Genomic DNA, 26,809 nt, shown 5'->3' with positions numbered 1-26,809 from the left:
CCAAGATTCAACGGCTGAATTGCAAGAAAACAGCAGAATTCTGCACGAAATCGTCAAAATTCTTAGAGAAAACCGCATATTTCGATGCAAAACGACGATTTCTCGCAGATTTTCGTTGTTTTCTAGCTTGAATTCGCAAAGAAGAGCACGAAATCTACAAAATCATTACTTTTTACCAAGATTCAACGGCTGAATTGCAAGAAAACAGCAGAATTCTGCACGAAATCATCAAAATTTTTAGAGAAAACCGCATATTTCGATGCAAAACGACGATTTCTCGCCGATTTTCGTTGTTTTCTATCTTGAATTCGCCAAGAAGAGCACGAAATCTACAAAATCATGACTTTTTACCTAGATTCAAAGGCTGAATTGCAAGAAAACAGCAGAATTCTGCACGAAATCATCAAAATTCTTACAGAAAACCGCATATTTCGATGCAAAACGACGATTTCTCGCCGATTTTCGTTGTTTTCTGGCTTGAATTTGCAAAGAAGAGCACGAAATCTACAAAATCATGACTTTTTACCTAGATTCAACGGCTGAATTGCAAGAAAACAGCAGAATTCTGCACGAAATCATCAAAATTCTTAGAGAAAACCGCATATTTCGATGCAAAACGACGATTTCTCGCTGATTTTCGTTGTTTTCTATTTTGAATTTGCAAAGAAGAGCACAAAATCTACAAAATCATGACTTTTTACCAAGATTCAACGGCTGAATTGCAAGAAAACAGCAGAATTCTGCACGAAATCATCAAAATTCTTACAGAAAACCGCATATTTCGATGCAAAACGACGATTTCTCGCCGGTTTTCGTTGTTTTCTGGCATGAATTTGCAAAGAAGAGCACGAAATCTACAAAATCATGACTTTTTACCAAGATTCAACGGCTGAATTGCAAGAAAACAGCAGAATTCTGCACGAAATCATCAAAATTCTTAGAGAAAACCGCATATTTCGATGCAAAACGACGTTTTCTCGCTGATTTTCGTTGTTTTCTATCTTGAATTCGCAAAGAAGAGCACGAAATCTACAAAATCATGACTTTTTCCCAAGATTCAACGGCTGAATTGCAAGAAAACAGCAGAATTCTGCACAAAATCATCAAAATTCTTAGAGAAAACTGCATATTTCGATGCAAAACAACGATTTCTCGCCGATTTTCGTTGTTTTCTATCTTGAATTCGCCAAGAAGAGCACGAAATCTACAAAATCATGACTTTTACCTAGATTCAACGGCTTAATTGCAAGAAAACAGCAGAATTCTGCACGAAATCATCAAAATTCTTACAGAAAACCGCATATTTCGATGCAAAACGACGATTTCTCGCCGATTTTCGTTGTTTTCTGGCTTGAATTTGCAAAGAAGAGCACGAAATCTACAAAATCATAACTTTTTACCAAGATTCAACGGCTGAATTCAAGAAAACAGCAGAATTCTGCACGAAATCGTCAAAATCCTTAGAGAAAACCGCATATTTCGATGCAAAACGACGATTTCTCGCCGATTTTCGTTGTTTTCTGGCTTGAATTCGCAAAGAAGAGCACGAAATCTACAAAATCATGACTTTTTACCAAGATTCAACGGCTGAATTGCAAGAAAACAGCAGAATTCTGCACGAAATCATCAAAATTCTTAGAGAAAACTGCATATTTCGATGCAAAACTACGATTTCTCGCCGATTTTCGTTGTTTTCTATCTTGAATTCGCCAAGAAGAGCACGAAATCTACAAAATCATGACTTTTTACCTAGACTCAACGGCTGAATTGCAAGAAAACAGCAGAATTCTGCACGAAATCATCAAAATTCTTACAGAAAACCGCATATTTCGATGCAAAACAACGATTTTTCGCCGATTTTCGTTGTTTTCTATCTTGAATTCGCCAAGAAAAGCACGAAATCTACAAAATCATGACTTTTTACCTAGATTCAACGGCTGAATTGCAAGAAAACAGCAGAATTCTGCACGAAATCATCAAAATTCTTAGAGAAAACCGCATATTTCGATGCAAAACGACGATTTCTCGCTGATTTTCGTTGTATTCTATCTTGAATTCGCCAAGAAGAGCACGAAATCTACAAAATCATGACTTTTTACCTAGATTCAAAGGCTGAATTGCAAGAAAACAGCAGAATTCTGCACGAAATCGTCAAAATTCTTAGAGAAAACCGCATATTTCGATGCAAAACGACGATTTCTCGCCGATTTTCGTTGTTTTCTGGCTTGAATTCGCAAAGAAGAGCACGAAATCTACAAAATCATGACTTTTTACCTAGATTCAACGGCTGAATTGCAAGAAAACAGCAGAATTCTGCACGAAATCATCAAAATTCTTACAGAAAACCGCATATTTCGATGCAAAACAACGATTTCTCGCCGATTTTCGTTGTTTTCTATCTTGAATTCGCCAAGAAGAGCACGAAATCTACAAAATCATGACTTTTTACCTAGATTCAACGGCTGAATTGCAAGAAAACAGCAGAATTCTGCACGAAATCATCAAAATTCTTACAGAAAACCGCATATTTCGATGCAAAACAACGATTTCTCGCCGATTTTCGTTGTTTTCTGGCTTGAATTCGCAAAGAAGAGCACGAAATCTACAAAATCATGACTTTTTACCAAGATTCAACGGCTGAATTGCAAGAAAACAGCAGAATTCTGCACGAAATCATCAAAATTCTTAGAGAAAACTGCATATTTCGATGCAAAACAACGATTTCTCGCCGATTTTCGTTGTTTTCTATCTTGAATTCGCCAAGAAAAGCACGAAATCTACAAAATCATGACTTTTTACCTAGATTCAAATGGCTGAATTGCAAGAAAACAGCAGAATTCTGCACGAAATCATCAAAATTCTTACAGAAAACCGCATATTTCGATGCAAAACAACGATTTCTCGCCGATTTTCGTTGTTTTCTATCTTGAATTCGCCAAGAAGAGCACGAAATCTACAAAATCATGACTTTTTACCAAGATTCAACTGCTGAATTGCAAGAAAACAGCAGAATTCTGCACGAAATCGTCAAAATTCTTAGAGAAAACCGCATATTTCGATGCAAAACGACGATTTCTCGCCGATTTTCGTTGTTTTCTGGCTTGAATTCGCAAAGAAGAGCACGAAATCTACAAAATCATGACTTTTTACCAAGATTCAACGGCTGAATGCAAGAAAACAGCAGAATTCTGCACGAAATCATCAAAATTCTTAGAGAAAACTGCATATTTCGATGCAAAACTACGATTTCTCGCCGATTTTCGTTGTTTTCTATCTTGAATTCGCAAAGAAGAGCACGGAATCTACAAAATCGTGACTTTTTACCAAGATTCAACGGCTGAATTGCAAGAAAACAGCAGAATTCTGCACGAAATCATCAAAATTCTTACAGAAAACCGCATATTTCGATGCAAAACGACGATTTCTCGCCGATTTTCGTTGTTTTCTGGCTTGAATTCGCAAAGAAGAGCGCGAAATCTACAAAATCATGACTTTTTACCAAGATTCAACGGCTGAATTGCAAGAAAACAGCAGAATTCTGCACGAAATCATCAAAATTCTTACAGAAAACCGCATTTTTCGATGTAAAACGACAATTTCTCGCCGATTTTCGTTGTTTTCTGGCTTGAATTCGCAAAGAAGAGCACGAAATCTACAAAATCATGACTTTTTACCAAGATTCAACGGCTGAATTGCAAGAAAACAGCAGAATTCTGCACGAAATCATCAAAATTCTTACAGAAAACCGCATATTTCGATGCAAAACAACGATTTCTCGCCGATTTTCGTTGTTTTCTGGCTTGAATTCGCAAAGAAGAGCACGAAATCTACAAAATCATCACTTTTTACCAAGATTCTACGGCTGAATTGCAAGAAAACAGCAGAATTCTGCACGAAATCATCAAAATTCTTACAGAAAACCGCATATTTCGATGCAAAACGACGATTTCTCGCCGATTTTCGTTGTTTTCTGGCTTGAGTTCGCAAAGAAGAGCACGAAATCTACAAAATCATGACTTTTTACATAGATTCAACGGCTGAATTGCAAGAAAATAGCAGAATTCTGCACGAAATCATCAAAATTCTTACAGAAAACCGCATATTTCGATGCAAAACAACGATTTCTCGCCGATTTTCGTTGTTTTCTGGCTTGAATTCGCCAAGAAGAGCACGAAATCTACAAAATCATGATTTTTTACCTAGATTCAACGGCTGAATTGCAAGAAAACAGCAGAATTCTGCACGAAATCATCAAAATTCTTACAGAAAACCGGATATTTCGTTGCAAAACGACGATTTCACGCCGATTTTCGTTGTTTTCTGGCTTGAATTCGCAAAGAAGAGCACGAAATCTACAAAATCATGACTTTTTACCAAGATTCATGGCTGAATTGCAAGAAAACAGCAGAATTCTGCACGAAATCATCAAAATTCTTACAGAAAACCGCATATTTCGATGCAAAACGACGATTTCTCGCCGATCTTCGTTGTTTTCTGGCATGAATTTGCAAAGAAGAGCACGAAATCTACAAAATCATGACTTTTTACCAAGATTCAACGGCTGAATTGCAAGAAAACAGCAGAATTCTGCACGAAATCATCAAAATTCTTAGAGAAAACCGCATATTTCGATGCAAAACGACGATTTCTCGCTGATTTTCGTTGTTTTCTATCTTGAATTCGCAAAGAAGAGCTCGAAATCTACAAAATCATGACTTTTTACCAAGATTCAACGGCTGAATTGCAAGAAAACAGCAAAATTCTGCACGAAATCGTCAAAATTCTTAGAGAAAACCGCATATTTCGATGCAAAACGACGATTTCTCGCCGATTTTCGTTGTTTTCTGGCTTGAATTCGCAAAGAAGAGCACGAAATCTACAAAATCATCACTTTTTACCAAGATTCAACGGCTGAATTGCAAGAAAACAGCGGAATTCTGCACGAAATCATCAAAATTCTTAGAGAAAACCGCATATTTCGATGCAAAACGACGATTTCTCGCCGATTTTCGTTTAAGAATTCTGATGATTTCGTGCAGAATTCTGCTGTTTTCTTGCAATTCAGCTGTTGGATCTTGGTAAAAAGTAATGATTTTGTAGATTTCGTGCTCTTCTTTGCGAATTCAAGCTAGAAAACAACGAAAATCGGCGAGAAATCGTCGTTTTGCATCGAAATATGCGGTTTTCTCTAAGAATTTTGAAGATTTCGTGCAGAATTCTGCTGTTTTCTTGCAATTCAGCCGTTGAATCTTGGTAAAAAGTCATGATTTTGTAAATTTTGTGCTCTTCTTTGCGAATTCAAGATAGAAAACAACGAAAATCAGCGAGAAATCGTCGTTTTGCATCGAAATATGCGGTTTTCTCTAAGAATTTTGAAGATTTCGTGCAGAATTCTGCTGTTTTCTTGCAATTCAGCCGTTGAATCTTGGTAAAAAGTCATGATTTTGTAAATTTTGTGCTCTTCTTTGCGAATTCAAGATAGAAAACAACGAAAATCAGCGAGAAATCGTCGTTTTGCATCGAAATATGCGGTTTTCTCTAAGAATTTTGATGATTTCGTGCAGAATTCTGCTGTTTTCTTGCAATTCAGCCGTAGAATCTTGGTAAATAGTGATGATTTTGTAGATTTCGTGCTCTTCTTTGCGAATTCAAGCCAGAAAACAACGAAAATCGGCGAAAAAATCGTTGTTTTGCATCGAAATATGCGGTTTTCTGTAAGAATTTTGATGATTTCGTGCAGAATTCTGCTGTTTTCTTGCAATTCAGCCGTTGAATCTTGGTAAAAAGTCATGATTTTGTAGATTTAGTGCTCTTCTTTGCGAATTCAAGCCAGAAAACAACGAAAATCGGCGAGAAATCGTCGTTTTGCATCGAAATATGCGGTTTTCTGTAAGAATTTTGATGATTTCGTGCAGAATTCTGCTGTTTTCTTGCAATTAAGCCGTTGAATCTTGGTAAAAAGTCATGATTTTGTAGATTTCGTGCTCTTCTTTACAAATTCATGCCAGAAAACAACGAAAATCGGCGAGAAATCGTCGTTTTGCATAGAAATTTGCGGTTTTCTGTAAGAATTTTGATGATTTCGTGCAGAATTCTGCTGTTTTCTTGCAATTCAGCCGTTGAATCTTGGTAAAAAGTCATGATTTTGTAGATTTCGTGCTCTTTTTTGCGAATTCAAGCCAGAAAACATCGAAAATCGGCGAGAAATCGTCGTTTTGCATCGAAATATGCGGTTTTCTGCAAGAATTTTGATGATTTCGTGCAGAATTCTGCTGTTTTCTTGCAATTCAGCCGTTGAATCTAGGTAAAAAGTCATGATTTTGTAGATTTCGTGCTCTTCTTGGCAAATTCAAGATAGAAAACAACGATAATCGGCGAGAAATCGTTGTTTTGCATCGAAATATGCGGTTTTCTGTAAGAATTTTGATGATTTCGTGCAGAATTCCGCTGTTTTCTTGCAATTCAGCCGTTGAATCTAGGTAAAAAGTCATGATTTTGTAGATTTCGTGCTCTTCTTGGCGAATTCAAGATAGAAAACAACGAAAATCGGCGAGAAATCGTTGTTTTGCATCGAAATATGCGGTTTTCTGTAAGAATTTTGATGATTTCGTGCAGAATTCTGCTGTTTTCTTGCAATTCAGCCGTTGAATCTTGGTAAAAAGTCATGATTTTGTAGATTTAGTGCTCTTCTTTGCGAATTCAAGCCAGAAAACAACGAAAATCGGCGAGAAATCGTCGTTTTGCATCGAAATATGCAGTTTTCTGTAAGAATTTTGATGATTTCGTGCAGAATTCTGCTGTTTTCTTGCAATTAAGCCGTTGAATCTTGGTAAAAAGTCATGATTTTGTAGATTTCGTGCTCTTCTTTGCAAATTCATGCCAGAAAACAACGAAAATCGGCGAGAAATCGTCGTTTTGCATCGAAATATGCGGTTTTCTGTAAGAATTTTGATGATTTCGTGCAGAATTCTGCTGTTTTCTTGCAATTCAGCCGTTGAATCTTGGTAAAAAGTCATGATTTTGTAGATTTCGTGCTCTTCTTTGCGAATTCAAGCCAGAAAACAACGAAAATCGGCGAGAAATCGTCGTTTTGCATCGAAATATGCGGTTTTCTGTAAGAATTTTGATGATTTCGTGCAGAATTCTGCTGTTCTCTTGCAATTCAGCCGTTGAATCTTGGTAAAAAGTGATGATTTTGTAGATTTCGTGCTCTTCTTTGCGAATTCAAGCCAGAAAACAACGAAAATCAGCGAGAAATCGTTGTTTTGCATCGAAATATGCGGTTTTCTGTAAGAATTTTGATGATTTCGTGCAGAATTCTGCTGTTTTCTTGCAATTCAGCCGTTGAATCTAGGTAAAAAGTCATGATTTTGTAGATTTCGTGCTCTTCTTGGCGAATTCAAGATAGAAAACAACGAAAATCGGCGAGAAATCGTTGTTTTGCATCGAAATATGCAGTTTTCTCTAAGAATTTTGATGATTTCGTGCAGAATTCTGCTGTTTTCTTACAATTCAGCCGTTGAATCTTGGTAAAAAGTCATGATTTTGTAGATTTCGTGCTCTTCTTTGCGAATGCAAGCCAGAAAACAACGAAAATCGGCGAGAAATCGTCGTTTTGCATCGAAATATGCGGTTTTCTCCAAGAATTTTGACGATTTCGTGCAGAATTCTGCTGTTTTCTTGCAATTCAGCCGTTGAATCTTGGTAAAAAGTCATGATTTTGTAGATTTCGTGCTCTTCTTTGCGAATTCAAGCCAGAAAACAACGAAAATCGGCGAGAAATCATTGTTTTGCATCGAAATATGCGGTTTTCTGTAAGAATTTTGATGATTTCGTGCAGAATTCTGCTGTTTTCTTGCAATTCAGCCGTTGAATCTAGGTAAAAAGTCATGATTTTGTAGATTTCGTGCTCTTCTTGGCGAATTCAAGATAGAAAACAACGAAAATCGGCGAGAAATCGTTGTTTTGCATCGAAATATGCAGTTTTCTCTAAGAATTTTGATGATTTTGTGCAGAATTCTGCTGTTTTCTTGCAATTCAGCCGTTGAATCTTGGTAAAACGTCATGATTTTGTAGATTTCGTGCTCTTCTTTGCGAATTCAAGATAGAAAACAACGAAAATCAGCGAGAAAACGTCGTTTTGCATCGAAATATGCGGTTTTCTCTAAGAATTTTGATGATTTCGTGCAGAATTCTGCTGTTTTCTTGCAATTCAGCCGTTGAATCTTGGTAAAAAGTCATGATTTTGAAGATTTCGTGCTCTTCTTTGCAAATTCAAGCCAGAAAACAAGGAAAATCGGCGAGAAATCGTCGTTTTGCATCGAAATATGCGGTTTTCTGTAAGAATTTTGATGATTTCGTGCAGAATTCTGCTGTTTTCTTGCAATTCAGACGTAGAATCTTGGTAAAAAGTGATGATTTTGTAGATTTCGTGCTCTTCTTTGCAAATTCAAGCCAGAAAACAACGAAAATCGGCAAGAAATCGTTGTTTTGCATCGAAATATGCGGTTTTCTGTAAGAATTTTGATGATTTCGTGCAGAATTCTGCTGTTTTCTTGCAATTCAGCCGTTGAATCTTGGTGAAAAGTCATGATTTTGTAGATTTCGTGCTCTTCTTTGCGAATTCAAGCCAGAAAACAACGAAAATCGCCGAGAAATCGTCGTTTTGCATCGAAAAATGCGGTTTTCTGTAAGAATTTTGATGATTTCGTGCAGAATTCTGCTGTTTTCTTGCAATTCAGCCGTTGAATCTTGGTAAAAAGTCATGATTTTGTAGATTTCGTGCTCTTCTTTGCGAATTCAAGCCAGAAAACAACGAAAATCGACGAGAAATCGTCGTTTTGCATCGAAAAATGCGGTTTTCTGTAAGAATTTTGATGATTTCGTGCAGAATTCTGCAGTTTTCTTGCAATTCAGCCGTTGAATCTTGGTAAAAAGTCATAATTTTGTAGATTTCGTGCTCTTCTTTGCAAATTCAAGCCAGAAAACAAGGAAAATCGGCGAGAAATCGTCGTTTTGCATCGAAATATGCGGTTTTCTGTAAGAATTTTGATGATTTCGTGCAGAATTCTGCTGTTTTCTTGCAATTCAGCCGTAGAATCTTGGTAAAAAGTGATGATTTTGTAGATTTCGTGCTCTTCTTTGCGAATTCAAGCCAGAAAACAACGAAAATCGGCAAGAAATCGTTGTTTTGCATCGAAATATGCGGTTTTCTGTAAGAATTTTGATGATTTCGTGCAGAATTCTGCTGTTTTCTTGCAATTCAGCCGTTGAATCTTGGTGAAAAGTCATGATTTTGTAGATTTCGTGCTCTTCTTTGCGAATTCAAGCCAGAAAACAACGAAAATCGGCGAGAAATCGTCGATTTGCATCGAAAAAGCGGTTTTCTGTAAGAATTTTGATGATTTCGTGCAGAATTCTGCTGTTTTCTTGCAATTCAGCCGTTGAATCTTGGTAAAAAGTCATGATTTTGTAGATTTCGTGCTCTTCTTTGCGAATTCAAGCCAGAAAACAACGAAAATCGACGAGAAATCGTCGTTTTGCATCGAAATATGCGGTTTTCTGTAAGAATTTTGATGATTTCGTGCAGAATTCTGCTGTTTTCTTGCAATTCAGCCGTTGAATCTTGGTAAAAAGTGATGATTTTGTAGATTTCGTGCTCTTCTTTGCGAATTCAAGCCAGAAAACAACGAAAATCGGCGAGAAATCGTTGTTTTGCATCGAAATATGCGGTTTTCTGTAAGAATTTTGATGATTTCGTGCAGAATTCTGCTGTTTTCTTCCAATTCAGCCGTTGAATCTTGGTAAAAGGTCATGATTTTGTAGATTTCGTGCTCTTCTTTGCGAATTCAAGCCAGAAAACAACGAAAATCGGCGAGAAATCGTCGATTTGCATCGAAAAATGCGGTTTTCTGTAAGAACTTTGATGATTTCGTGCAGAATTCTGCGGTTTTCTTGCAATTCAGCCGTTGAATCTTGGTAAAAAGTCACGATTTTGTAGATTTCGTGCTCTTCTTTGCGAATTCAAGCCAGAAAACAACGAAAATCGGCGAGAAATCGTCGTTTTGCATCGAAATATGCGGTTTTCTGTAAGAATTTTGATGATTTCGTGCAGAATTCTGCTGTTTTCTTGCAATTCAGCCGTTGAATCTTGGTAAAAAGTCATGATTTTGTAAATTTCGTGCTCTTCTTTGCGAATTCAAGCCAGAAAACAACGAAAATCGGCGAGAAATCGTCGTTTTGCATCGAAATATGCGGTTTTCTGTAAGAATTTTGATGATTTCGTGCAGAATTCTGCTGTTTTCTTGCAATTCAGCCGTAGAATCTTGGTAAAAAGTGATGATTTTGTAGATTTCGTGCTCTTCTTTGCGAATTCAAGCCAGAAAACAACGAAAATCGGCGAGAAATCGTTGTTTTGCATCGAAATATGCGGTTTTCTGTAAGAATTTTGATGATTTCGTGCAGAATTCTGCTGTTTTCTTGCAATTCAGCCGTTGAATCTTGGTAAAAAGTCATGATTTTGTAGATTTCGTGCTCTTCTTTGCAAATTCATGCCAGAAAACAACGAAAATCGGCGAGAAATCGTCGTTTTGCATCGAAATATGCGGTTTTCTGTAAGAATTTTGATGATTTCGTGCAGAATTCTGCTGTTTTCTTGCAATTCAGCTGTTGAATCTTGGTAAAAAGTCATGATTTTGTAGATTTCGTGCTCTTCTTGGCGAATTCAAGATAGAAAACAACGAAAATCGGCGAGAAATCGTTGTTTTGCATCGAAATATGCAGTTTTCTCTAAGAATTTTGATGATTTCGTGCAGAATTCTGCTGTTTTCTTGCAATTCAGCCGTTGAATCTTGGTAAAAAGTCATGATTTTGTAGATTTCGTGCTCTTCTTTGCGAATTCAAGCCAGAAAACAACGAAAATCGGCGAGAAATCGTCGTTTTGCATCGAAATATGCGGTTTTCTGTAAGAATTTTGATGATTTCGTGCAGAATTCTGCTGTTTTCTTGCAATTCAGCCGTAGAACCTTGGTAAAAAGTGATGATTTTGTAGATTTCGTGCTCTTCTTTGCGAATTCAAGCCAGAAAACAACGAAAATCGGCGAGAAATCGTTGTATTGCATCGAAATATGCGGTTTTCTGTAAGAATTTTGATGATTTCGTGCAGAATTCTGCTGTTTTCTTGCAATTCAGCCGTTGAATCTTGGTAAAAAGTCATGATTTTGTAGATTTCGTGCTCTTCTTTGCGAATTCAAGCCAGAAAACAACGAAAATCGGCGAGAAATCGTCGTTTTGCATCGAAAAATGCGGTTTTCTGTAAGAATTTTGATGATTTCGTGCAGATTTCTGCTGTTTTCTTGCAATTCAGCCGTTGAATCTTGGTAAAAAGTCATGATTTTGTAGATTTCGTGCTCTTCTTTGCGAATTCAAGCCAGAAAACAACGAAAATCGGCGAGAAATCGTCGTTTTGCATCAAAATATGCGGTTTTCTGTAAGAATTTTGATGATTTCGTGCAGAATTCTGCTGTTTTCTTGCAATTCAGCCGTTGAATCTTGGTAAAAAGTGATGATTTTGTAGATTTCGTGCTCTTCTTTGCGAATTCAAGCCAGAAAACAACGAAAATCGGCGAGAAATCGTCGTTTTGCATCGAAATATGCGGTTTTCTCTAAAAATTTTGATGATTTCGTGCAGAATTCTGCTGTTTTCTTGCAATTCAGCCGTTGAATCTTGGTAAAAAGTCATGATTTTGTAGATTTCGTGCTCTTCTTTGCGAATTCAAGCCAGAAAACAACGAAAATCGGCGAGAAATCGTCGTTTTGCATCGAAATATGCGGTTTTCTCTAAGAATTTTGATGATTTCGTGCAGAATTCTGCTGTTTTCTTGCAATTCAGCCGTTGAATCTTGGTAAAAAGTGATGATTTTGTAGATTTCGTGCTCTCCTTTGCGAATTAAAGCCAGAAAACAACGAAAATCGGCGAGAAATCGTCGTTTTGCATCGAAATATGCGGTTTTCTCTAAGAATTTTGACGATTTCGTGCAGAATTCTGCTGTTTACTTGCAATTCAGCTGTTGAATCTTGGTAAAAAGTCATGATTTTGTAGATTTCGTGCTCTTCTTTGCGAATTCAAGCCAGAAAACAACGAAAATCGGCGAGAAATCGTCGTTTTGCATCGAAATATGCGGTTTTCTGTAAGAATTTTGATGATTTCGTGCAGAATTCTGCGGTTTTCTTGCAATTCAGCCGTTGAATCTTGGTAAAAAGTCATGATTTTGTAGATTTCGTGCTCTTCTTTGCGAATTCAAGCCAAAAAACAACGAAAATCGGCGAGAAATCGTCGTTTTGCATCGAAATATGCGGTTTTCTCTAAGAATTTTGACGATTTCGTGCAGAATTCTGCTGTTTTCTTGCAATTCAGCCGTTGAATCTTGGTAAAAAGTCATGATTTTGTAGATTTCGTGCTCTTCTTTGCGAATTCAAGCCAGAAAACAACGAAAATCGGCGAGAAATCGTCGTTTTGCATCGAAATATGCGGTTTTCTCTATGAATTTTGACGATTTCGTGCAGAATTCTGCTGTTTTCTTGCAATCCAGCCGTTGAATCTTAATAAAAAGTTATGATTTTGTAGATTTCGTGCTCTTCTTTGCGAACTCAAGCCAGAAAACCACGAAAATCGGCGAGAAATCGTCGTTTTGCATCGAAATATGCGGTTTTCTCTAAGAATTTTGACGATTTCGTGCAGAATTCTGCTGTTTACTTGCAATTCAGCCGTTGAATCTTGGTAAAAAGTCATGATTTTGTAGATTTCGTGCTCTTCTTTGCGAACTCAAGCCAGAAAACCACGAAAATCGGCGAGAAATCGTCGTTTTGCATCGAAATATGCGGTTTTCTCTAAGAATTTTGATGATTTCGTGCAGAATTCTGCTGTTTTCTTGCAATTCAGCCGTTGAATCTTGGTAAAAAGTGATGATTTTGTTGATTTCGTGCTCTTCTTTGCGAATTCAAGCCAGAAAACAACGAAAATCGGCGAGAAATCGTCGTTTTGCATCGAAATATGCGGTTTTCTCTAAGAATTTTGACGATTTCGTGCAGAATTCTGCTGTTTTCTTGCAATTCAGCCGTTAAATCTTGGTAAAAAGTCATGATTTTGTAGATTTCGTGCTCTTCTTGGCGAATTCAAGATAGAAAACAACGAAAATCGGCGAGAAATCGTTGTTTTGCATCGAAATATGGAGTTTTCTGTAAGAATTTTGATGATTTCGTGCAGAATTCTGCTGTTTTCTTGCAATTCAGCCGTTGAATCTTGGTAAAAAGTCATGATTTTGTAGATTTCGTGCTCTTCTTTACGAATTCAAGCCAGAAAACAACGAAAATCGGCCAGAAATCGTCGTTTTGCATCGAAATATGCGGTTTTCTGTAAGAATTTTGATGATTTCGTGCAGAATTCTGCTGTTTTCTTGCAATTCAGCCGTTGAATCTTGGTAAAAAGTCATGATTTTGTAGATTTCGTGCTCTTCTTTGCGAATTCAAGCCAGAAAACAACGAAAATCGGCGAGAAATCGTCGTTTTGCATCGAAATATGCGGTTTTCTGTAAGAATTTTGATGATTTCGTGCAGAATTCTGCGGTTTTCTTGCAATTCAGCCGTTGAATCTTGGTAAAAAGTCATGATTTTGTAGATTTCGTGCTCTTCTTTGCGAATTCAAGCCAGAAAACAACGAAAATCGGCGAGAAATCGTCGATTTGCATCGAAAAATGCGGTTTTCTGTAAGAATTTTGATGATTTCGTGCAGAATTCTGCGGTTTTCTTGCAATTCAGCCGTTGAATCTTGGTAAAAAGTCACGATTTTGTAGATTTCGTGCTTTTCTTTGCAAATTCAAGCCAGAAAACAACGAAAATCGGCGAGAAATCGTCGTTTTGCATCGAAATATGCGGTTTTCTGTAAGAATTTTGATGATTTCGTGCAGAATTCTGCTGTTTTCTTGCAATTCAGCCGTTGAATCTTGGTAAAAAGTCATGATTTTGTAAATTTCGTGCTCTTCTTTGCGAATTCAAGCCAGAAAACAACGAAAATCGGCGAGAAATCGTCGTTTTGCATCGAAATATGCGATTTTCTGTAAGAATTTTGATGATTTCGTGCAGAATTCTGCTGTTTTCTTGCAATTCAGCCGTAGAATCTTGGTAAAAAGTGATGATTTTGTAGATTTCGTGCTCTTCTTTGCGAATTCAAGCCAGAAAACAACGAAAATCGGCGAGAAATCGTTGTTTTGCATCGAAATATGCGGTTTTCTGTAAGAATTTTGATGATTTCGTGCAGAATTCTGCTGTTTTCTTGCAATTCAGCTGTTGAATCTTGGTAAAAAGTCATGATTTTGTAGATTTCGTGCTCTTCTTGGCGAATTCAAGATAGAAAACAACGAAAATCGGCGAGAAATCGTTGTTTTGCATCGAAATATGCAGTTTTCTCTAAGAATTTTGATGATTTCGTGCAGAATTCTGCTGTTTTCTTGCAATTCAGCCGTTGAATCTTGGTAAAAAGTCATGATTTTGTAGATTTCGTGCTCTTCTTTGCGAATTCAAGCCAAAAAACAACGAAAATCGGCGAGAAATCGTCGTTTTGCATCGAAATATGCGGTTTTCTGTAAGAATTTTGATGATTTCGTGCAGAATTCTGCTGTTTTCTTGCAATTCAGCCGTAGAACCTTGGTAAAAAGTGATGATTTTGTAGATTTCGTGCTCTTCTTTGCGAATTCAAGCCAGAAAACAACGAAAATCGGCGAGAAATCGTTGTATTGCATCGAAATATGCGGTTTTCTGTAAGAATTTTGATGATTTCGTGCAGAATTCTGCTGTTTTCTTGCAATTCAGCCGTTGAATCTTGGTAAAAAGTCATGATTTTGTAGATTTCGTGCTCTTCTTTGCGAATTAAAGCCAGAAAACAACGAAAATCGGCGAGAAATCGTCGTTTTGCATCGAAATATGCGGTTTTCTCTAAGAATTTTGACGATTTTGTGCAGAATTCTGCTGTTTACTTGCAATTCAGCTGTTGAATCTTGGTAAAAAGTCATGATTTTGTAGATTTCGTGCTCTTCTTTGCGAATTCAAGCCAGAAAACAACGAAAATCGGCGAGAAATCGTCGTTTTGCATCGAAATATGCGGTTTTCTGTAAGAATTTTGATGATTTCGTGCAGAATTCTGCGGTTTTCTTGCAATTCAGCCGTTGAATCTTGGTAAAAAGTCATGCTTTTGTAGATTTCGTGCTCTTCTTTGCGAATTCAAGCCAGAAAACAACGAAAATCGGCGAGAAATCGTCGTTTTGCATCGAAATATGCGGTTTTCTCTAAGAATTTTGACGATTTCGTGCAGAATTCTGCTGTTTTCTTGCAATTCAGCCGTTGAATCTTGGTAAAAAGTCATGATTTTGTAGATTTCGTGCTCTTCTTTGCGAATTCAAGCCAGAAAACAACGAAAATCGGCGAGAAATCGTCGTTTTGCATCGAAATATGCGGTTTTCTCTATGAATTTTGACGATTTCGTGCAGAATTCTGCTGTTTTCTTGCAATCCAGCCGTTGAATCTTAATAAAAAGTCATGATTTTGTAGATTTCGTGCTCTTCTTTGCGAACTCAAGCCAGAAAACCACGAAAATCGGCGAGAAATCGTCGTTTTGCATCGAAATATGCGGTTTTCTCTAAGAATTTTGACGATTTCGTGCAGAATTCTGCTGTTTACTTGCAATTCAGCCGTTGAATCTTGGTAAAAAGTCATGATTTTGTAGATTTCGTGCTCTTCTTTGCGAACTCAAGCCAGAAAACCACGAAAATCGGCGAGAAATCGTCGTTTTGCATCGAAATATGCGGTTTTCTCTAAGAATTTTGATGATTTCGTGCAGAATTCTGCTGTTTTCTTGCAATTCAGCTGTTGAATCTTGGTAAAAAGTCATGATTTTGTAGATTTCGTGCTCTTCTTGGCGAATTCAAGATAGAAAACAACGAAAATCGGCGAGAAATCGTTGTTTTGCATCGAAATATGCAGTTTTCTCTAAGAATTTTGATGATTTCGTGCAGAATTCTGCTGTTTTCTTGCAATTCAGCCGTTGAATCTTGGTAAAAAGTCATGATTTTGTAGATTTCGTGCTCTTCTTTGCGAATTCAAGCCAGAAAACAACGAAAATCGGCGAGAAATCGTCGTTTTGCATCGAAATATGCGGTTTTCTGTAAGAATTTTGATGATTTCGTGCAGAATTCTGCTGTTTTCTTGCAATTCAGCCGTAGAACCTTGGTAAAAAGTGATGATTTTGTAGATTTCGTGCTCTTCTTTGCGAATTCAAGCCAGAAAACAACGAAAATCGGCGAGAAATCGTTGTATTGCATCGAAATATGCGGTTTTCTGTAAGAATTTTGATGATTTCGTGCAGAATTCTGCTGTTTTCTTGCAATTCAGCCGTTGAATCTTGGTAAAAAGTCATGATTTTGTAGATTTCGTGCTCTTCTTTGCGAATTAAAGCCAGAAAACAACGAAAATCGGCGAGAAATCGTCGTTTTGCATCGAAATATGCGGTTTTCTCTAAGAATTTTGACGATTTCGTGCAGAATTCTGCTGTTTACTTGCAATTCAGCTGTTGAATCTTGGTAAAAAGTCATGATTTTGTAGATTTCGTGCTCTTCTTTGCGAATTCAAGCCAGAAAACAACGAAAATCGGCGAGAAATCGTCGTTTTGCATCGAAATATGCGGTTTTCTGTAAGAATTTTGATGATTTCGTGCAGAATTCTGCGGTTTTCTTGCAATTCAGCCGTTGAATCTTGGTAAAAAGTCATGCTTTTGTAGATTTCGTGCTCTTCTTTGCGAATTCAAGCCAGAAAACAACGAAAATCGGCGAGAAATCGTCGTTTTGCATCGAAATATGCGGTTTTCTCTAAGAATTTTGACGATTTCGTGCAGAATTCTGCTGTTTTCTTGCAATTCAGCCGTTGAATCTTGGTAAAAAGTCATGATTTTGTAGATTTCGTGCTCTTCTTTGCGAATTCAAGCCAGAAAACAACGAAAATCGGCGAGAAATCGTCGTTTTGCATCGAAATATGCGGTTTTCTCTATGAATTTTGACGATTTCGTGCAGAATTCTGCTGTTTTCTTGCAATCCAGCCGTTGAATCTTAATAAAAAGTCATGATTTTGTAGATTTCGTGCTCTTCTTTGCGAACTCAAGCCAGAAAACCACGAAAATCGGCGAGAAATCGTCGTTTTGCATCGAAATATGCGGTTTTCTCTAAGAATTTTGACGATTTCGTGCAGAATTCTGCTGTTTACTTGCAATTCAGCCGTTGAATCTTGGTAAAAAGTCATGATTTTGTAGATTTCGTGCTCTTCTTTGCGAACTCAAGCCAGAAAACCACGAAAATCGGCGAGAAATCGTCGTTTTGCATCGAAATATGCGGTTTTCTCTAAGAATTTTGATGATTTCGTGCAGAATTCTGCTGTTTTCTTGCAATTCAGCCGTTGAATCTTGGTAAAAAGTGATGATTTTGTTGATTTCGTGCTCTTCTTTGCGAATTCAAGCCAGAAAACAACGAAAATCGGCGAGAAATCGTCGTTTTGCATCGAAATATGCGGTTTTCTCTAAGAATTTTGACGATTTCGTGCAGAATTCTGCTGTTTTCTTGCAATTCAGCCGTTAAATCTTGGTAAAAAGTCATGATTTTGTAGATTTCGTGCTCTTCTTGGCGAATTCAAGATAGAAAACAACGAAAATCGGCGAGAAATCGTTGTTTTGCATCGAAATATGGAGTTTTCTGTAAGAATTTTGATGATTTCGTGCAGAATTCTGCTGTTTTCTTGCAATTCAGCCGTTGAATCTTGGTAAAAAGTCATGATTTTGTAGATTTCGTGCTCTTCTTTGCGAATTCAAGCCAGAAAACAACGAAAATCGGCCAGAAATCGTCGTTTTGCATCGAAATATGCGGTTTTCTGTAAGAATTTTGATGATTTCGTGCAGAATTCTGCTGTTTTCTTGCAATTCAGCCGTTGAATCTTGGTAAAAAGTCATGATTTTGTAGATTTCGTGCTCTTCTTTGCGAATTCAAGCCAGAAAACAACGAAAATCGGCGAGAAATCGTCGTTTTGCATCGAAATATGCGGTTTTCTGTAAGAATTTTGATGATTTCGTGCAGAATTCTGCGGTTTTCTTGCAATTCAGCCGTTGAATCTTGGTAAAAAGTCATGATTTTGTAGATTTCGTGCTCTTCTTTGCGAACTCAAGCCAGAAAACCACGAAAATCGGCGAGAAATCGTCGTTTTGCATCGAAATATGCGGTTTTCTCTAAGAATTTTCACGATTTCGTGCAGAATTCTGCTGTTTACTTGCAATTCAGCCGTTGAATCTTGGTAAAAAGTCATGATTTTGTAGATTTCGTGCTCTTCTTTGCGAACTCAAGCCAGAAAACCACGAAAATCGGCGAGAAATCGTCGTTTTGCATCGAAATATGCGGTTTTCTCTAAGAATTTTGACGATTTCGTGCAGAATTCTGCTGTTTTCTTGCAATTCAGCCGTTGAATCTTGGTAAAAAGTGATGATTTTGTTGATTTCGTGCTCTTCTTTGCGAATTCAAGCCAGAAAACAACGAAAATCGGCGAGAAATCGTCGTTTTGCATCGAAATATGCGGTTTTCTCTAAGAATTTTGACGATTTCGTGCAGAATTCTGCTGTTTTCTTGCAATTCAGCCGTTAAATCTTGGTAAAAAGTCATGATTTTGTAGATTTCGTGCTCTTCTTGGCGAATTCAAGATAGAAAACAACGAAAATCGGCGAGAAATCGTTGTTTTGCATCGAAATATGGAGTTTTCTGTAAGAATTTTGATGATTTCGTGCAGAATTCTGCTGTTTTCTTGCAATTCAGCCGTTGAATCTTGGTAAAAAGTCATGATTTTGTAGATTTCGTGCTCTTCTTTGCGAATTCAAGCCAGAAAACAACGAAAATCGGCCAGAAATCGTCGTTTTGCATCGAAATATGCGGTTTTCTGTAAGAATTTTGATGATTTCGTGCAGAATTCTGCTGTTTTCTTGCAATTCAGCCGTTGAATCTTGGTAAAAAGTCATGATTTTGTAGATTTCGTGCTCTTCTTTGCGAATTCAAGCCAGAAAACAACGAAAATCGGCGAGAAATCGTCGTTTTGCATCGAAATATGCGGTTTTCTGTAAGAATTTTGATGATTTCGTGCAGAATTCTGCTGTTTTCTTGCAATTCAGCCGTAAAATCTTGGTAAAAAGTGATGATTTTGTAGATTTCGTGCTCTTCTTTGCGAATTCAAGCCAGAAAACAACGAAAATCGGCGAGAAATCGTTGTTTTGCATCGAAATATGCGGTTTTCTGTAAGAATTTTGATGATTTCGTGCAGAATTCTGCTGTTTTCTTGCAATTCAGCCGTTGAATCTTGGTAAAAAGTCATGATTTTGTATATTTCGTGCTCTTCTTTGCGAATTCAAGCCAGAAAACAACGAAAATCGGCGAGAAATCGTCGTTTTGCATCAAAATATGCGGTTTTCTGTAAGAATTTTGATGATTTCGTGCAGAATTCTGCTGTTTTCTTGCAATTCAGCCGTTGAATCTTGGTAAAAAGTCATGATTTTGTAGATTCCGTGCTCTTCTTTGCGAATTCAAGATAGAAAACAACGAAAATCAGCGAGAAATCGTCGTTTTGCATCGAAATATGCGGTTTTCTCTAAGAATTTTGATGATTTCGTGCAGAATTCTGCTGTTTTCTTGCAATTCAGCCGTTGAATCTTGGTAAAAAGTCATGATTTTGTAGATTTCGTGCTCTTTTTTGCGAATTCAAGCCAGAAAACAACGAAAATCGGCGAGAAATCGTCGTTTTGCATCGAAATATGCGGTTTTCTGTAAGAATTTTGATGATTTCGTGCAGAATTCTGCTGTTTTCTTGCAATTCAGCCGTTGAATTTTGGTAAAAAGTCATGATTTTGTAGATTTCGTGCTCTTCTTTGCGAATTCAAGCCAGAAAACAACGAAAATCGGCGAGAAATCGTCGTTTTGCATCGAAATATGCGGTTTTCTGTAAGAATCTTGATGATTTCGTGCAGAATTCTGCTGTTTTCTTGCAATTCAGCCGTTGAATCTTGGTAAAAAGTCATGATTTTGTAGATTCCGTGCTCTTCTTTGCGAATTTAAGATAGAAAACAACGAAAATCAGCGAGAAATCGTCGTTTTGCATCGAAATATGCGGTTTTCTCTAAGAATTTTGATGATTTCGTGCAGAATTCTGCTGTTTTCTTGCAATTCAGCCGATGAATCTTGGTAAAAAGTCATGATTTTGTAGATTTCGTGCCCTTCTTTGCAAATTTATGCCCGAAAACAACGAAAATCGGCGAGAAATCGTCGTTTTACATCGAAATATGGGGTTTTCTGTAAGAATTTTGATGATTTCGTGCAGAATTCTGCTGTTTTCTTGCAATTCAGCCGTTGAATCTTGGTAAGAAGTCATGATTTTGTAGATTTCGTGCTCTTCTTTGCGAATTCAAGCCAGAAAACAACGAAAATCGGCGAGAAATCGTCGTTTTGCATCGAAATATGCGGTTTTCTGTAAGAATTTTGATGATTTCGTGCAGAATTCTGCGGTTTTCTTGCAATTCAGCCGTTGAATCTTAATAAAAAGTCATGATTTTGTAGATTTCGTGCTCTTCTTTGCGAACTCAAGCCAGAAAACCACGAAAATCGGCGAGAAATCGTCGTTTTGCATCGAAATATGCGGTTTTCTCTAAGAATTTTGATGATTTCGTGCAGAATTCTGCTGTTTTCTTGCAATTCAGCCGTTGAATCTTGGTAAAAAGTGATGATTTTGTTGATTTCGTGCTCTTCTTTGCGAATTCAAGCCAGAAAACAACGAAAATCGGCGAGAAATCGTCGTTTTGCATCGAAATATGCGGTTTTCTCTAAGAATTTTGACGATTTCGTGCAGAATTCTGCTGTTTTCTTGCAATTCAGCCGTTAAATCTTGGTAAAAAGTCATGATTTTGTAGATTTCGTGCTCTTCTTGGCGAATTTAAGATAGAAAACAACGAAAATCGGCGAGAAATCGTTGTTTTGCATCGAAATATGCAGTTTTCTCAAAGAATTTTGATGATTTCGGGCAGAATTCTGCTGTTTTCTTGCAATTCAGCCGTTGAATCTTGGTAAAAAGTCATGATTTTGTAGATTTCGTGCTCTTCTTTGCGAATTCAAGCCAGAAAACAACGAAAATCGGCGAGAAATCGTCGTTTTGCATCGAAATATGCGGTTTTCTCCAAGAATTTTGTTGATTTCGTGCAGAATTCTGCGGTTTTCTTGCAATTCAGCCGTTGAATCTTAATAAAAAGTCATGATTTTGTAGATTTGGTGCTCTTCTTTGCGAACTCAAGCCAGAAAACCACGAAAATCGGCGAGAAATCGTCGTTTTGCATCGAAATATGCGGTTTTCTCTAAGAATTTTGAAGATTTCGTGCAGAATTCTGCTGTTTTCTTGCAATTCAGCCGTTGAATCTTGGTAAAAAGTCATGATTTTGTAAATTTTGTGCTCTTCTTTGCTAATTCAAGATAGAAAACAACGAAAATCAGCGAGAAATCGTCGTTTTGCATCGAAATATGCGGTTTTCTGTAAGAATTTTGATGATTTCGTGCAGAATTCTGCTGTTTTCTTGCAATTCAGCCGTTGAATCTTGGTAAAAAGTCATGATTTTGTAGATTTAGTGCTCTTCTTTGCGAATTCAAGCCAGAAAACAACGAAAATCGGCGAGAAATCGTCGTTTTGCATCAAAATATGCGGTTTTCTGTAAGAATTTTGATGATTTCGTGCAGAATTCTGCTGTTTTCTTGCAATTAAGCCGTTGAATCTTGGTAAAAAGTCATGATTTTGTAGATTTCGTGCTCTTCTTTGCAAATTCATGCCAGAAAACAACGAAAATCGGCGAGAAATCGTCGTTTTGCATCGAAATATGCGGTTTTCTGTAAGAATTTTGATGATTTCGTGCAGAATTCTGCTGTTTTCTTGCAATTCAGCTGTTGAATCTTGGTAAAAAGTCATGATTTTGTAGATTTCGTGCTCTTCTTTGCGAATTCAAGCCAGAAAACATCGAAAATCGGCGAGAAATCGTCGTTTTGCATCGAAATATGCGGTTTTCTGCAAGAATTTTGATGATTTCGTGCAGAATTCTGCTGTTTTCTTGCAATTCAGCCGTTGAATCTAGGTAAAAAGTCATGATTTTGTAGATTTCGTGCTCTTCTTGGCGAATTCAAGATAGAAAACAACGATAATCGGCGAGAAATCGTCGTTTTGCATAGAAATATGCGGTTTTCTGTAAGAATTTTGATGATTTCGTGCAGAATTCTGCTGTTTTCTTGCAATTCAGCCGTTGAATCTTGGTAAAAAGTCATGATTTTGTAGATTTCGTGCTCTTCTTTGCGAATTCAAGCCAGAAAACAACGAAAATCGGCGAGAAATCGTCGTTTTGCATCGAAATATGCGGTTTTCTGTAAGAATTTTGATGATTTCGTGCAGAATTCTGCGGTTTTCTTGCAATTCAGCCGTTGAATCTTGGTAAAAAGTCATGATTTTGTAGATTTCGTGCTCTTCTTTGCGAATTCAAGCCAGAAAACAACGAAAATCGGCGAGAAATCGTCGTTTTGCATCGAAATATGCGGTTTTCTCTAAGAATTTTGACGATTTCGTGCAGAATTCTGCTGTTTTCTTGCAATTCAGCCGTTGAATCTTGGTAAAAAGTCATGATTTTGTAGATTTCGTGCTCTTCTTTGCGAATTCAAGCCAGAAAACAACGAAAATCGGCGAGAAATCGTCGTTTTGCATCGAAATATGCGGTTTTCTCTATGAATTTTGACGATTTCGTGCAGAATTCTGCTGTTTTCTTACAATCCAGCCGTTGAATCTTAATAAAAAGTCATGATTTTGTAGATTTCGTGCTCTTCTTTGCGAACTCAAGCCAGAAAACCACGAAAATCGGCGAGAAATCGTCGTTTTGCATCGAAATATGCGGTTTTCTCTAAGAATTTTGACGATTTCGTGCAGAATTCTGCTGTTTACTTGCAATTCAGCCGTTGAATCTTGGTAAAAAGTCATGATTTTGTAGATTTCGTGCTCTTCTTTGCGAACTCAAGCCAGAAAACCACGAAAATCGGCGAGAAATCGTCGTTTTGCATCGAAATATGCGGTTTTCTCTAAGAATTTTGATGATTTCGTGCAGAATTCTGCTGTTTTCTTGCAATTCAGCCGTTGAATCTTGGTAAAAAGTGATGATTTTGTTGATTTCGTGCTCTTCTTTGCGAATTCAAGCCAGAAAACAACGAAAATCGGCGAGAAATCGTCGTTTTGCATCGAAATATGCGGTTTTCTCTAAGAATTTTGACGATTTCGTGCAGAATTCTGCTGTTTTCTTGCAATTCAGCCGTTAAATCTTGGTAAAAAGTCATGATTTTGTAGATTTCGTGCTCTTCTTGGCGAATTCAAGATAGAAAACAACGAAAATCGGCGAGAAATCGTTGTTTTGCATCGAAATATGGAGTTTTCTGTAAGAATTTTGATGATTTCGTGCAGAATTCTGCTGTTTTCTTGCAATTCAGCCGTTGAATCTTGGTAAAAAGTCATGATTTTGTAGATTTCGTGCTCTTTTTTGCGAATTCAAGCCAGAAAACAACGAAAATCGGCCAGAAATCGTCGTTTTGCATCGAAATATGCGGTTTTCTGTAAGAATTTTGATGATTTCGTGCAGAATTCTGCTGTTTTCTTGCAATTCAGCCGTTGAATCTTGGTAAAAAGTCATGATTTTGTAGATTTCGTGCTCTTCTTTGCGAATTCAAGCCAGAAAACAACGAAAATCGGCGAGAAATCGTCGTTTTGCATCGAAATATGCGGTTTTCTGTAAGAATTTTGATGATTTCGTGCAGAATTCTGCTGTTTTCTTGCAATTCAGCCGTAAAATCTTGGTAAAAAGTGATGATTTTGTAGATTTCGTGCTCTTCTTTGCGAATTCAAGCCAGAAAACAACGAAAATCGGCGAGAAATCGTTGTTTTGCATCGAAATATGCGGTTTTCTGTAAGAATTTTGATGATTTCGTGCAGAATTCTGCTGTTTTCTTGCAATTCAGCCGTTGAATCTTGGTAAAAAGTCATGATTTTGTAGATTTCGTGCTCTTCTTTGCGAATTCAAGCCAGAAAACAACGAAAATCGTCGAGAAATCGTCGTTTTGCATCGAAAAATGCGGTTTTCTGTAAGAATTTTGATGATTTCGTGCAGAATTCTGCTGTTTTCTTGCAATTCAGCCGTTGAATCTTGGTAAAAAGTCATGATTTTGTATATTTCGTGCTCTTCTTTGCGAATTCAAGCCAGAAAACAACGAAAATCGGCGAGAAATCGTCGTTTTGCATCAAAATATGCGGTTTTCTGTAAGAATTTTGATGATTTCGTGCAGAATTCTGCTGTTTTCTTGCAATTCAGCCGTTGAATCTTGGTAAAAAGTCATGATTTTGTAGATTCCGTGCTCTTCTTTGCGAATTCAAGATAGAAAACAACGAAAATCAGCGAGAAATCGTCGTTTTGCATCGAAATATGCGGTTTTCTCTAAGAATTTTGATGATTTCGTGCAGAATTCTGCTGTTTTCTTGCAATTCAGCTGTTGAATCTTGGTAAAAAGTCATGATTTTGTAGATTTCGTGCTCTTTTTTGCGAATTCAAGCCAGAAAACAACGAAAATCGGCGAGAAATCGTCGTTTTGCATCGAAATATGCGGTTTTCTGTAAGAATTTTGATGATTTCGTGCAGAATTCTGCTGTTTTCTTGCAATTCAGCCGTTGAATCTTGGTAAAAAGTCATGATTTTGTAGATTTCGTGCTCTTCTTTGCGAATTCAAGCCAGAAAACAACGAAAATCGGCGAGAAATCGTCGTTTTGCATCGAAATATGCGGTTTTCTGTAAGAATCTTGATGATTTCGTGCAGAATTCTGCTGTTTTCTTGCAATTCAGCCGTTGAATCTTGGTAAAAAGTCATGATTTTGTAGATTTCGTGCTCTTCTTTGCGAATTCAAGCCAGAAAACAACGAAAATCGGCGAGAAATCGTCGTTTTGCATCGAAATATGCGGTTTTCTGTAAGAATTTTGATGATTTCGTGCAGAATTCTGCTGTTTTCTTGCAATTCAGCCGTAGAATCTTGGTAAAAAGTGATGATTTTGTAGATTTCGTGCTCTTCTTTGCGAATTCAAGCCAGAAAACAACGAAAATCGGCGAGAAATCGTTGTTTTGCATCGAAAAATGCGGTTTTCTGTAAGAATTTTGATGATTTCGTGCAGAATTCTGCTGTTTTCTTGCAATTCAGCCGTTGAATCTTGGTAAAAAGTCATGATTTTGTAGATTTCGTGCTCTTCTTTGCAAATTCAAGCCAGAAAACAACGAAAATCGGCGAGAAATCGTCGTTTTGCATCAAAATATGCGGTTTTCTGTAAGAATTTTGATGATTTCGTGCAGAATTCTGCTGTTTTCTTGCAATTCAGCCGTTGAATCTTGGTAAAAAGTCATGATTTTGTAGATTCCGTGCTCTTCTTTGCGAATTTAAGATAGAAAACAACGAAAATCAGCGAGAAATCGTCGTTTTGCATCGAAATATGCGGTTTTCTCTAAGAATTTTGATGATTTCGTGCAGAATTCTGCTGTTTTCTTGCAATTCAGCCGATGAATCTTGGTAAAAAGTCATGATTTTGTAGATTTCGTGCCCTTCTTTGCAAATTTATGCCCGAAAACAACGAAAATCGGCGAGAAATCGTCGTTTTACATCGAAATATGGGGTTTTCTGTAAGAATTTTGATGATTTCGTGCAGAATTCTGCTGTTTTCTTGCAATTCAGCCGTTGAATCTTGGTAAAAAGTCATGATTTTGTAGATTTCGTGCTCTTCTTTGCGAATTCAAGCCAGAAAACAACGAAAATCGGCGAGAAATCGTCGTTTTGCATCGAAATATGCGGTTTTCTGTAAGAATTTTGATGATTTCGTGCAGAATTCTGCGGTTTTCTTGCAATTCAGCCGTTGAATCTTGGTAAAAAGTCATGATTTTGTAGATTTCGTGCTCTTCTTTGCGAATTCAAGCCAGAAAACAACGAAAATCGGCGAGAAATCGTCGTTTTGCATCGAAATATGCGGTTTTTTCTATGAATTTTGACGATTTCGTGCAGAATTCTGCTGTTTTCTTGCAATTCAGCCGTTGAATCTTAATAAAAAGTCATGATTTTGTAGATTTCGTGCTCTTCTTTGCGAACTCAAGCCAGAAAACCACGAAAATCGGCGAGAAATCGTCGTTTTGCATCGAAATATGCGGTTTTCTCTAAGAATTTTGATGATTTCGTGCAGAATTCTGCTGTTTTCTTGCAATTCAGCCGTTGAATCTTGGTAAAAAGTGATGATTTTGTTGATTTCGTGCTTTTCTTTGCGAATTCAAGCCAGAAAACAACGAAAATCGGCGAGAAATCGTCGTTTTGCATCGAAATATGCGGTTTTCTCTAAGAATTTTGACGATTTCGTGCAGAATTCTGCTGTTTTCTTGCAATTCAGCCGTTAAATCTTGGTAAAAAGTCATGATTTTGTAGATTTCGTGCTCTTCTTGGCGAATTTAAGATAGAAAACAACGAAAATCGGCGAGAAATCGTTGTTTTGCATCGAAATATGCAGTTTTCTCAAAGAATTTTGATGATTTCGTGCAGAATTCTGCTGTTTTCTTGCAATTCAGCCGTTGAATCTTGGTAAAAAGTCATGATTTTGTAGATTTCGTGC

The sequence above is a fragment of the Gnatocerus cornutus genome, unplaced genomic scaffold (assembly GCF_029298725.1).
Source record: "Gnatocerus cornutus isolate USDA-ARS CGAHR unplaced genomic scaffold, icGnaCorn1.1 ctg00000026.1, whole genome shotgun sequence".
Taxonomy (NCBI): Eukaryota; Metazoa; Arthropoda; class Insecta; order Coleoptera; family Tenebrionidae; genus Gnatocerus; species Gnatocerus cornutus.
Note: the sequence above shows the minus strand (reverse complement) of the source record.